Below are 13,275 nucleotides of genomic sequence, written 5' to 3'. Positions count from 1 at the left end.
ACAGTGTTCAAGTGTCTAGACAGTATAGCTTTGTTTCGCTGCAAGTAAACTACTTCCATTTACTTTTCACGCGCTGCGGGCAGATCTCTTCCGCCTACCCTTCACTCTAGCATCAGTGAACCTGTTATTCCCCTAAACTCATCCACTTCTTTCCGGGATATGTTCCGAGTCTAAGGTTTCTCAGCGGACCCCTTTGCTTTCACCCAAGCTCCGAGGAACCTGCTACTTTTCCGATGTGACCCTTACTAGGTTACGCCACTATGGGAATTTTGCCAATGAACCTCGTTACTGACATTTATTCACACATGTATTCAGAAAAACCCTAGTTAGTGCTTCCTGGTTATCCTAACCTGCACCTAACTTTCCTTTAAGCCTGTGACCTCAGGACAATGGATTCTATTCACCACTTGCCCTTTCAATTCCCCGGGGAGTTCGGACAACAAGAAACTAAACGGTTGACAAACGCATGGATTAATACATATAACAATATAAGAACAAGAATAATAACAATACAGCAATTCATGAATTGTTTTTACAAGATATTATTTGTGCGTATTCACAAGAGATTGATCAGGTCTCTTTAGAACAGCCGCTCTTTTAGCAGCATTAATGTACTAGCAGCTTCCGACTCAACTAGTCTAACTAATCCTGCCTAACCTTTAGCTAGTCCCTAACCATACCTCTGCTTACCAGAAAACTGATAGAGCGCGCGAGGTCACCCAGCCAATGATTCCGCCGTTTCCGGCTTCAGGGCCCATATACTTTCAATTCACACTATTCATTGACCAGGCGACTTCACGGGCTGCTATCAATTGTCTGTGTTCCCTACTTGTTATGACTCAGTGTACCCGACTTACCATCCACCAACACGGGTACCTATGACATCAATGAATCAGGGGCCTAGCTGTAAAAGGAAAGGCAGCAAAATGCAACTTCAAATGACATTCAGTATTGTTTAAATGACCACGAACAACTGGAAGTTTTAAAATGTTTATCTAAAGTTCGTTATCATCAAGCATTAGATACATAAGAATGAGGCAATCAATAACCAAGATAATGTAAATGATATAGCTATAGAGAAATAACGACAGGGTAACCATTCAAATGTAATATGGAATAAAAATGGGAAAATACTAAAATCTCAGAAATGTTTAAGCCTGGACAGACTATGCATGGGTTACTATAGGAGGGCCTATAAAGAGTAACACGCTAAACTTAAAGTAAAGGGACCTTTAAACAGTCTAGGTAAGGAGGTTCTAGACCATATCAGAAAATGACAAACAGCAATGCAAAATATAATCTCTAAAAGATTGAGAGACATGGGAACATATTAAAAAATATGCAAATGACTTTCGTTCAATAGTTTGCGTTAAAGCATGGAAAAATCGACATATGCAAAGATGTCACTTTATTGTAGCAAAAGGTAGAAATATAGAAAGGTGCAAGTTTTAAAGAACTTAGAGCAGTATTTACCTAGACTGGTGTGAAAACCAAACCCTGGCCACGGGTCAGTTAAGGACAGGAAACCCTCAAGGAAGGATACCCCTCAAAGGACAGCAGGTGCAGAATGGACACCCCGGACAGGACAGGATACCCTCAGATTAGGAATCAGGACAGGACCTCAGGACGGGACAGCAAACCCTCAGGACAGGACCGCTCAGGACAGGACCGCACCCGCAGTTTGGAAGCAACGCCTGCGCTCCACCCTCTCTGCAGCTATCGATCAAGACCCCGATTGGGTCAGCGAACTCCCAGCAAAGTGCTTCGCCAGCACTTTAAGGTTCAGTAGAACCTTAGTCTATGGTCAATTTAGGACAGAGTACTCCGCAGCTCTCTGTATCTTCAGTCACCTATTGAGTACGATGGGTCAGTGACAGGTCAGCTAAACCAGACAAGTCGGACAATTCCCTAGGTAAACCCAGGGTAGATATACTCTTTTGGGACGGTGTACCACCCCCCAATGTTGCAAAGTGTCAGAATCCCTCAATTTCGATTGGTCCTAGAGTAGGATTTGGGTAACACACCAATCAGAACACGCTAATTCGAGCCTATATTAGCATACTTGGGTACCGCCTAGAGAGATTGGGGTTCTCATGAGAAATTGTGCAGAAATACGAGTGAAAATAACATTGTAACACATGAGGAGCAACATTCGCCGTTCTCGTAGCGCAGAGGTGGCTTTCCCAGGCGCATCTTGACTGTGGCTGCCAGCTGGCTGAGTTCCACTGTCCAAAGTGGCCACCTTTCAATGCTCCCTGGTCATGCGCAGAAGAGACCGTCAATATGGCTCCCAATCAGTTTGGACCCCCATTCCCCGCGGTACATGAAAAGTAAGCGAGAACAAATTAATACACAGAAATAACGTTATGAAATCACATTCACAGGGTTGTACTTTCAACTTATCATTATAATATATACTTATGCAGTCTAAATGTTAGCTACATGGAAACAGGCACAAGAGCAGTGGCACGAGCAGTACCACATGATGGGCACAGTTATGTATTACGCATGCGCATAATTTTCCCTCCAACTCTGCAGACGCGTCAGGACACGTGAGTGTGGCTGACGCATGCGCAGTAACTAAATTACAAGCGGCGGCCATATTTTAATTACACGGATTAAATGCATTAGAAATACACATAAGCAAGCTTCATAAACCTTTACTCAAACTTAATATAAATGTTAGTAAGACGTACATTTATTACCTTGTTACACATAAACGAGGTTCTTGAATACAGCAAGGTCGCAAATATGCGAAGCTTTGCTTCATCAGTACCTCGGGCCTGTAGGTTAAACAGTATCTCATTGACTGCAGCACCTACTGTGCCATCAGGAGGGAAACAAAGCAAAGTATGACTCGCAGCCCACCATTGCTGGCTGGCAGATCAGGTTTGGAGTGATAACTTGACATGGCAAAGCCTACACCTCTCTTTTTAATATCTCTAAGGCGACTCTACTGCTCCCTAATCGCAGGGTGCATTATAATAAAAAGTTGGACATGGTTTTTTCTTAACTTAATGTGTACTGTCAGTAAAAACCCAGCATTGTTGTTTTTACGGTGGAAAAGCTAGTAGCTCATTGGTGAGTACAGAGTCACACACTGACAACTCAGTAGTGCTAAATTCTGAACTGGACTGCTAAATTTTATACTTCAAGGTAACAAAAGAACCACTACATTAAACCTGACTTAATGGTCAGCTAGAATTGTGATGTGACTTATGATATTTTGACAACTTTAGTAAGTAGCCACTTTGTTGCACAAAGTTTTCCATTAACCATTTACCGGTTGCTGGCTACAAGACAGCTTTCTGCCCTCCTGGAGGGCAGAAGGTGGGACTAAATCTCAGGAAGGAACAGAAAGGGCCTGCTGATGGGAGAGGTGTGATCTTTCCCGATAGTATACCAAACAGGGTGTGAGCCCAAAAGGCGAGTTTCACGTGGGAAGCCACTTTAAAGGGTAAATGGTGGACACACACAAGATTGGCTGCTATTCTGCTCTTGCAGACAGGTTGGCATTGGTGATAGAGAGTAGAACACAGTAGCCAAACCGTATTTTCTGTGGGCATGTAGTCTACAGGCAGCCACACCTCTGGGGTGGGCAAGGGAGCTCCACACACCAGGAGAAAGGTTCTGCCATGTTGGGAGTGGGCAGAATAGAGCATTTAGGGCTTGCTAGATACCACATTTCACAGGATGTAATCACTAGGTGGGAGGGGACCTGGTGGCCCATTGGCTAGTAGTCGCCAAAACCCCTTAGGGCATAACCTGGGCATAAAAGTGGCACCCAGACCGCAGATCACATCTGTACTGAAGAGGGGACCGAAGAAGGAGTGTTCTACTGTTCCATTGACCTAGCAAAGAGTGACTGCAACAAGACTTGACTGCACCTGCTGCTTCTTTGGCTGGCAAAGTGAGGACTGCTTGAGGTAAAGTAATTCCCGAGACTCAGACAGAATAGTGACTACAAGTCAGTTGGCTGCCTTCCTGTTACAGCTACATTGCAATAAAAGCTGAAGAAGCCTGTCTTGGTCAGTTGGTAGCCAAAATTGTCTGACCACTGCTGCCTGCCAAAGTGCAACCTGGGAGACCAAGATTGACCCTCAAAAGTTGCACCAAGTTTGGTGGACCCAGGAGAGTCATTGGAGTGCAGTTAGGTTGCCCAAGAAGGAAGATAAGTAACCCCAAATAAAATGAACAACTGGTTTTGCTGAAACCGGAGACTAGTAGATCAGTGGTAACTGTTTTTTGAATGGATTTTAACCGAACTTCTAGGGACATCGACCCCAGTGGTCAAAGTAGCCCCACGTGACTGTGGACTAAGGAGAAGCCCCAGAAAGTCTCCTGTCTCTGGATCTGCATCCTCAGTATCCCTCAGCAGCTTCACTTCCTATTGCAGGACAACTCCATTGAAGTGTATGGCAATACACCAGTAGAACCTGGAACTAGATTGGAGACTGTTTTGACTGCAAGGTAACTGTCCAACCAAGCCTCAGTGGCCCTTGTAACTCATTCCCCGCCAGAAATGGTCAACCAAAGCTGGCCGGAGTAGTATTTTACAACTTTATAAAAAAGTTTTCCAAAGTTTCCAAAAGCAACCACTAACAGGTATAGCTGCCCATGTTTGTTTATTTTTCAAGTGAAATGCAGTGATTCATTCTTTGGTTGATAATTTATAGCTCTTGAACCCTCTGGTGGTCTTTATGGATTTTGTTGTCTAAAAATTGATAACAATAACACCTATTTTTATAAATTGGTATTGAATTCTCTTTGTGTTGTATTTTTTCCCTATTCAGCTGTTTTGGCACTTCTTTAATGCTTTACACTTATTCCTTTGATTGAGCCTGACTGCTCAGGGCCACAGGTGCCCAGAGGAGATAAGGGTTTTTTAACTAATTTGACTGGACCCAGTACAGGTAGTGAATTTATTACATGCTGAAGACTCACAACCATACTATATAATAAACCCCTTTCTGCACAGCCCACATGGGATATTGTGGGCCATTATGGGATACTCTTTGCTTGATTTAATGAACAAACAATGAGTGGATCGATGCACTGTTTATTCAGCCGAAAAGCTGCTTTGTGCTGTGATCCTTTCTTTTTGGTGTGGTGCCATGTATTTGCTATGCCCAGAGGTCTTGGTTTCCTCCTTCATTCCAGTGGGCATGGGCTGTTCCAGACCAGATGCCGTGTGCCAATCTAACAGATGCAGATTTCCTTTCCCAGGAACTGAGTCAAGCACTGTTAATTACCCTTTTGTGTGAGGAGGCCTTTGATCCCTCTGCTGGGAAGCAGAGTAATTACATTGTCCCAGTAGAAGGAGCAAAGGCCTGGTGTCTGATTGTGAACTGATCCAGAACTGATCATTCCTGAAGCCTCATAAGATGTGGATGTGGGTTATTGAGAGCTGGAAACTTGTGGTTAATTTTTTACCCCAATTTGGAACCTTGCTGGACCATGTAGAACTAAGTGGAGCAAAACTGTACTTTAAGGCAGATTTCAGCTATATGTATTACACAGTGGAAACGCCACACATTTCCCAGAAACTACTACAAACCTAGACTATGAATGCATAGTCATATTATAAGGCCTACCCCAGGTCAGTACCAATCGACACACTACCTATGTGCAGATACCCGTCTGCACACAACAGTAGTAGCAGAAACGCATCTGGCACATTTCTGTCCAAGGCCTCTCGCTGTAGCTGTGCAGCAGAAGCTTTATCTTAAGAGGCGGACCCTAGCAGTTAGCACACACAGTCCAATTACTGTGAATTCACCATGAGTGAGACTCAGGGAGCAAGAGTCACTCACAGTATAATTCCAAAAACAGGGCAATCAAAAATGAAAAGTCATAGTTGACTAAATAGGCAGAACCCATTTGCTACACTGGGTATCCTAAACTTAACTTGAAGGGAAGTTCAAATCGTCTAGTGAGATGGGCTTTCAAGAAGATATCGGATTTATCATGAAGTTGATTATGTTTTCTACAAAAATGTTGCTACCTTCAGGAGGGTGGAAAACTGTGCGCAATCTAGTTCTTCAAGGTGTGTGGATGTCAATGTCCACAGTGACAGCTTAGAAGTTCATGGCTGAGAGGGTATTTAAAATAGATCAGAATAGGAAGTTTTTTGCAATAATGGCACGTGCTATGGTATTTGTATCTCTTTGACAACTATGTAAAAGAAAATCATGGCCCTCTACACAATATAGCGTGGGTCGCTAGCATTTAATTAGGCGAGCCGGACAAATATACAAAGGCCATGGACCATTCTGGACTTTCTGCACACAGAGGTTGCACAGGGGTTATGTTACTACCCTTAACTTCCCCTTTAGAATTGCACCATAATAAATGTAAAAGGCTCAACCTGCGGAGTAAAGACATTACATCCTCTTTCACTCTGGATCCTGACACATTGCTGATTCTGAAAGCAAGCAGAATTTTGAAATTGGCTGTCTGGAAAAGGCATATTGATAATCACATTTATGCTACTCTGTAGTGATGGTTCAGTCAATCTGGTATTTTTGGGATGCTCCCTAAATTATACTCAGTTGTTTAAAACTGTCAATTCAAGGATTCATAGGTCTAAGCATGGGTTGGCAACTTGCTAACAGCTCTCAATTCTAGTTCAGTACTGGGATCCACACACAGCTTCACCTGTGCAACTATGGCTTGGTCAGAAACGTGGGACACAGCTCTGTCAGTGCATCCCTTTTTATCCTGCAACACCCTCTGTCACACAAAACAACAGTCTGCTAGTGCAGGCCTGCAGACTTATTACAACTCCCTGATTGTTTCTCTACTATTGCAATTCACATACAGCTATGTCAATAAACCTAACTCATGCCAAGATTCTAACCTCCAGCTTATCAGGCAAGAAAACAACTACACATAGCTCTACCAATGTACATAATTTGTGGCCTTCAGGATACCCTACTATTCGGGTATTTCAAAATGGGAGACACTACACACAGCTCAATGAATCCACTCCAACTTAAACATGGAGAATCCCTTCCTACACAAGAGTAAACACTTGCTCTGTGTCACCAGGGGCAACATGCTCCAGTGCTGGGATTTCCAGATACAAACCATTATTCTCATGTGTGTTCAGAAGATTCAATTGTTTCGAACCAGGACTCCGAGTCCCATAAGACCTAGGCTGGTGTGGTGCACTGGGTATGCTGCAACATATGTGGTGGAGTATGATGCCCACCAAACTGACGGTCTGCCCGCTCTACTTAGAGTTGGGTGGACAGTCATGTTTCCAGCTGTGGTGCTCCTGCTGGCTCCATCTGTGAAAACTCTACAGACATCTTGACAGACTTTGGGCCGTCAGCCTAAGTGCATCAGACCACCCGCTCTATTTAAAGGAGATGATCTGATTTTATCTTCGGGACTGCCAAGAAAAGCTTGGTGGTAATGAACAGAAAAAAAGAAAAATGGACCCAACCCCCATGAGAAGATTCCCAAAGTGCCAGGGTACATTTTATTTTACGAAAATAAAACAGGCTCCCGAATTGGGAGTTTGTATTTGTCAAACAAAATATTTTGCTGAACAGCAGCATGAAACATGGCAGTGACTAAGCCAACTCTGAGGGGACGATTTACCAACATTTTGTGCAACGCAGCGCAACAAAGAAACTTCTGCACTGCTTTGCATGAAAGGGAGACATCACAATTTTTTTTTCTCGCACAGCTTACAAGGGGATCAAAAGCCCTGATTTTCGAAAGAAATCCTACATGCGGAGGACTCAATGCAAACAGATACTAAGCATTGTGTTTGGGAGAATTGTGAAAGCTCACAAAAGACATATTTTACAACTAGACACGCCCCAAATAAAACGTCAAACCTCAGAAAGAGTACTCTTTCGAAAAACAAAAAAAATTCTGCTCTTATATTAAATATCTTTAGTCATTAGAAGCAAATCTCTTACATGCAAATCCAGATATTACTAATTTCGCTTGAACTGTATTTTCTGTGCGTTTTTGACCTTGCAGCTCAGTTATCATTGTTAAATTTGTTCTTTCACTAGTAATGAAATTGCTTGACCTTCATGAATCGAAACAGAGAGCAATACATATCTTTCCACGTACCCAAGAGGAACCTCCGCTCCGCCGGCTTCGCCCCGGCGGAGGTCCCCCGCATCCGCAGAAACAGAACGCGCAGGAGAGCCTTCTCCTACATCGCAGCCAAGACCTGGAACGAGCTCCAGGTGAACATCAGGCACTCCCCAACCCTGCACGCCTTCAGGAAGGACATCAAGACCTGCCTCTTCAACTGATCTGGAGTTGCCCCCCTAGCGCCTTGAGACCCTCACGGGTGAGTAGTGCGCTCCTCAAATCCCTGATTGATTGATTGATTTGTTGATTGATTGATTGATACATAGAGAGAGTGAAGATATCTGCAGGCATAAAAGAGTCCAATCAGCAACTGGCATGAAAAAGATAATTTTAGACAGCAGCTGAATTACATGAAAAGTGCAGTTAAGAGTATGCATAAAAAGATCTAAAAAGATTGCAAAAAGCAAGTGCCATTAAAAGAGAAATTGATACAAGAAGTTGGTGCACCTAAAAGTTCTGTTTTTTAGCAACACTGGCTGTTTTTTTTAAAGCTGGCGAAAGAGTTATATAGAGTGTACTTGCTGCAAAATTTGCAATAATGCACTTATATGTTGCCGTACCTTCCTAAACAGACATACACACCTGGATAAACCTGGCCTATCTGGGCTGTTTTATTTCCCGACAATATCCAAACTATACATCTAAAATGTCTCTCACCACAAAGATTAGTAAGGCATTTTAAACTCTCTCTTCAACAATCCTACTTTTTAAAAAGAAAGAAACTACCTTACACAAACACAGAGTTGCTCACAACCGATTTCCGGGGGTTGGAGGGCTTTCAGCACTAAGTTACGACCTTCGATATGAAAAGGACTGCACCTGAAGTGGTATTGCAGGATTCCCATCAAAGGAAGGGATGTAATAGGACGTGATATTACATGACATGATATATGATACTATGAGGATGCAAATAAACAGGTAGGAGAGGGAAAAAACACAGAAACGGTGATGGAAGAAACGCTTGCAATAGGTCTAACCATTGGAAAATGCCTGGGGTAGCCCTAAGTTGGCAGGGTATGCTCAGACGTGAGTCCCTTGCTCACTTTGCTACTGGAGTCAAGCAAGCCCGGCAGAAGACGGCTGTAATGCCAGAAACCGGTCCTGGGAAGCTAGATTCCGGTCCAGGGAAGACATGGCTTGGCAGTTCGGGCTGGACTGTTCCCATGAGGCACAGGGTCAGACTGATTTGCATATGGCCATGTCTGAACAGGGGTGGCGGAGTGAGCTAAAGAACGGTGAGGGATTAAACCCAGATCAGTTGACTGGGGGTGAGTGTTTGTATTGTCAATGCTCCGTCCAACACCACCTTTGGATTTTCTTTGTTCGCCCTAAGTTGGCAGGGTATGCTCAGACGTGTCCCTTGCTCATTTTGCCACTGGAGTCAAGCAAGCCCGGCTGAAGACGGCTGTAATGCCAGAAACCGGTCCTGGGAAGCTTGATTCCGGTCCAGGGAAGACATGGCTTGGCAGTTCGGGCTGGACTGTTCCCATGAGGCACAGGGTCAGACTGATTTGTATATGGCCATGTCTGAACAGGGGTGGCGGAGTGAGCTAAAGAACGGTGATGGATTAAACCCAGATCAGTTGACTGGGGGTGAGTGTTTGTATTGTCAACGCTCCGTCCAACACCACCTTTGGTTTTTCTTTGTTCGCCCTAAGTTAGCAGGGTATGCTCAGACGTGAGTCCCTTGCTCACTTTGCCACTGGAGTCAAGCAAGCCCGGCTGAAGACGGCTGTAATGCCAGAAACCGGTCCTGGGAAGCTTGATTCCGGTCCAGGGAAGACATGGCTTGGCAGTTCGGGCTGGACTGTTCCCATGAGGCACAGGGTCAGACTGATTTGCATATGGCCATGTCTGAACAGGGGTGGCGGAGTGAGCTAAAGAACGGTGATGGATTAAACCCAGATCAGTTGACTGGGGGTGAGTGTTTGTATTTTCAACGCTCCGTCCAACACCACCTTTGGTTTTTCTTTGTTCGCTCAAAGTTGGCAGGGTATGCTCAGACGTGAGTCCCTTGCTCACTTTGCCACTGGAGTCAAGCAAGCCCGGCTGAAGACGGCTGTAATGCCAGAAACCGGTCCTGGGAAGCTTGATTCCGGTCAAGGGAAGACATGGCTTGGCAGTTCGGGCTGGACTGTTCCCATGAGGCACAGGGTCAGACTGATTTGCATATGGCCATGTCTGAACAGGGGTGGCGGAGTGAGCTAAAGAACGGTGATGGATTAAACTCAGATCAGTTGACTGGGGGTGAGTGTTTGTATTGTCAACGCTCCGCCCAACACCACCTTTGGTTTTTCTTCGTAGCACTCCAACCCACAATTTGTTTACCCCCATGACACCTAAGATTAGACCCAGCCATATGCAAATCAGGCTTGCTCTTGCTCCAATAGGAACAGTATAGTCCAAACTACCCAATCAGGTCCTCTGAACAAGAATACAAATAACCAAGACTGGCTTTGGCATGATTGAGCCTTTTCAGACCAGTGCAGCTTGGTTCCAGTGGAACAGTGATCACTGGGCCCACATCCGGCCATACCTGTGGGCACTTAGGGCGTTACATCAAACACACACAAGGTGATTGGAGGATGCCTGCAATAAGTGTAACCACTGGCAAGTGCTGGCGGTAGCATTCAAGCCCATCATTCTTTTGCCAGCCATGCCACCTTAGATTGGACCAGCCATATACACATTAGTCTTGGTTCTGCTCCAACAGGAACAGTGCAGTCCAAAAGCTCATGTTAAGCAAAAGAATGACAGGTTGGATTGTTTCCTTAAGGGATTGCCTAGGGTTAGATTTACTACAAGCATTTTTCCCACCACCTTTTTTTTTGGTTTGAGGAGAGGGAATGATGGTAGTTGCTTTTCTAAACAGGGAGATGAGAGGTCAGTAGGTCTGCAATGTCAATGGGCATATGGAGTGCATGGCGGCTGCTAGTGGAGCTGATACTGCAGGACTGGTAAGGGAGAGTTGCTGGTTCACTGAGGATGGTAGTGGAGGGAGGGTTGGTGATCTAAGAAGTGTATGAGCACTAGTGGAGCAGGATGCTGGTGATAGACTATAGATACAGCAAGACTGGTATTGGAGAGCTGATACTAGTAAACGTGTGCCAGGGGCCCACAGTGTTGCTCAGAAGCCTGCAGTCAGTCCCACTGAACGTCAGAGTGACACATACCAAGGCTAAGTAGTCTTGATTCCACCTCATGCACTGTTCCTTCACAACCACACACCCCCTGCTCCCATTACCCCACTCCTCCGGGGTCTTTTTCATCCTTGCTTTCTTTCTTTGTCACTGTTGTTCCATCTTTTTCTCCCTCCTTCTTTCACTCTTTTATGTTTTTCTCTATCTTCCCCTTGGTCAAAGTTGGAGGAGGAAAAAGAAGCGACAGTCCCCAAAAATGATTGCCAGTGGACCCCACCTGCATACACCGGCTCATATTGAGCACTGCTTACAGGCAGGAGTTGGAGGATCAATGGTAGTAAGCATATAAGGGCGGTTCGCCTCCCAACGCCTCGCTCTTTAATTTAGCTCTCTTCCCTTTCACTTTCTCTCGCTTCCCCGTCTCCTGGTTCTGCCAGTGAAGCGCTCTCACCGCCCCCTTCCTTTAACCTCGTCCCCTTGTTCCCTCATCTCTAAAAGAGGTCGGTGCTGGGAGCCATAAAAGCTGCACCTGTTCTGCTCTGCGGCTGTCTCCCCGTTTACGGGAACAGCGTGTACTGGAGCGGCCCTCAGAGGCCGCTAGAATGACTGCAGCGTCCTCCGCGCGCTCTGAAGCGCCTGAAACCGCCTCAGCCGCGCGCGTCGGTGCGACCTCGCTAAAGCGTAAGAGTGATGCTAACAAGGAGAAGCAGCCTATGAAGGAGGTGGCCGCTGCACGCGCCTCTCCTGCGGCCCATGTCCAATCTGATTGGACAGCTTAATGGATGTGCGCTCCGAGCGCAGGTCCCCGCGTTATCCCAGGCCTCTAACAGCGCTCCGGGCGAGCGCCCTGTTTGACTGCATCCTCTATCGGCTTTTTAATGCCAGTGATTAGTCAATTCCATTTATGAACTCTGTTTATTGCCTGGAGAGCTTCCCGCCCCCTTGACTTGTGCTTCAGAGCTGTTTAGCAAGGAATATATACATTTAGCGGAGAGAGACAGAGAGAGTGTGGAGCAGGATGGAGAGGTTTGGAGAGAAGGTCAGAGAGCAATAAATATAAAATATAAGATACACACTTCTTATGTTTTCTAAGGTCTCTTTTATTGAACTCACTGTAGGGGCCGGCTATCACTGAGGAGCAATGATAAAAAGGGACACTGACACAACTATAAGTTTGGTTGGACAGGAAGTCCCGAGCGACTTCCTCCCGTTTATTTATAGCCTTCCGGCCACGCCTGGCCTGAAGGTGTTACAATGTGTGCAAGTGGTTCCGGGGCTCAGCCGAGACCCTCGGACCACTAGAACGCTACATCCCTTCCCAAGTTAGTTCTTGTTTGCTGTGTTCATACATTGTTCACGAGTAGCACATATATATTCTGCTAGTCTCTGACTGGGCTTAGGGTTAGGTCGGAGATGGTACATCTGTCTTCCTCTTGCTGGCGTTGCTGTTCGCACAGGCGATTGCACTGGTGATACTGGTGCCGGTAGAGTCGGTTCCCCTTCATGTGTTGTTGTCCTGGGTTGTTCTTCACGCCGTCCCGCTGGCTGGTCATCATTGTGGCTTTCAAAGTTTTCTTCAGCCTCTGCTGATTCCGCTGGGATGCGTTTAAACCAGGATACATTGCGGGTCACCTCCTCTCCATCTTTGTGTGCGGTGACTGCGGTGCCCTTGGTGTCCTTGATGACCCATGGTTCGGGCTCATATGGTGTCCTGAACTTGCCCCCGGGTCTTCGTGTCCGCAGTAGCACCGTATCTCCCGGCGCTAGGTCTCTACTCTGTGCTCTCCTCCTTTTGTCGATCCGTTCATTGTTCAGTCTTCTCCTCCGCTGAGTCTCACTGGACTTGTACGGTTCTGGTGCCCAACCTTCTGTCATCGGGAGACTGTCTTGCCGATTCCCTGCAAACATCAACGACCACGGTGTTCTCTGTGTTGTGCTGTGTGGCGTGCTTCGATATTCTCCTAGGAACTGTTGTAGTGCTGATTCTGGGTCGATTTCCTCAATATTTGCTATC

Source organism: Lissotriton helveticus, chromosome 9, assembly GCF_964261635.1.
Source record: "Lissotriton helveticus chromosome 9, aLisHel1.1, whole genome shotgun sequence".
In the NCBI taxonomy this organism is placed as follows: domain Eukaryota; kingdom Metazoa; phylum Chordata; class Amphibia; order Caudata; family Salamandridae; genus Lissotriton; species Lissotriton helveticus.
The sequence above is the reverse complement of the archived record's forward strand: the minus strand, read 5'-3'. Positions refer to the sequence as shown.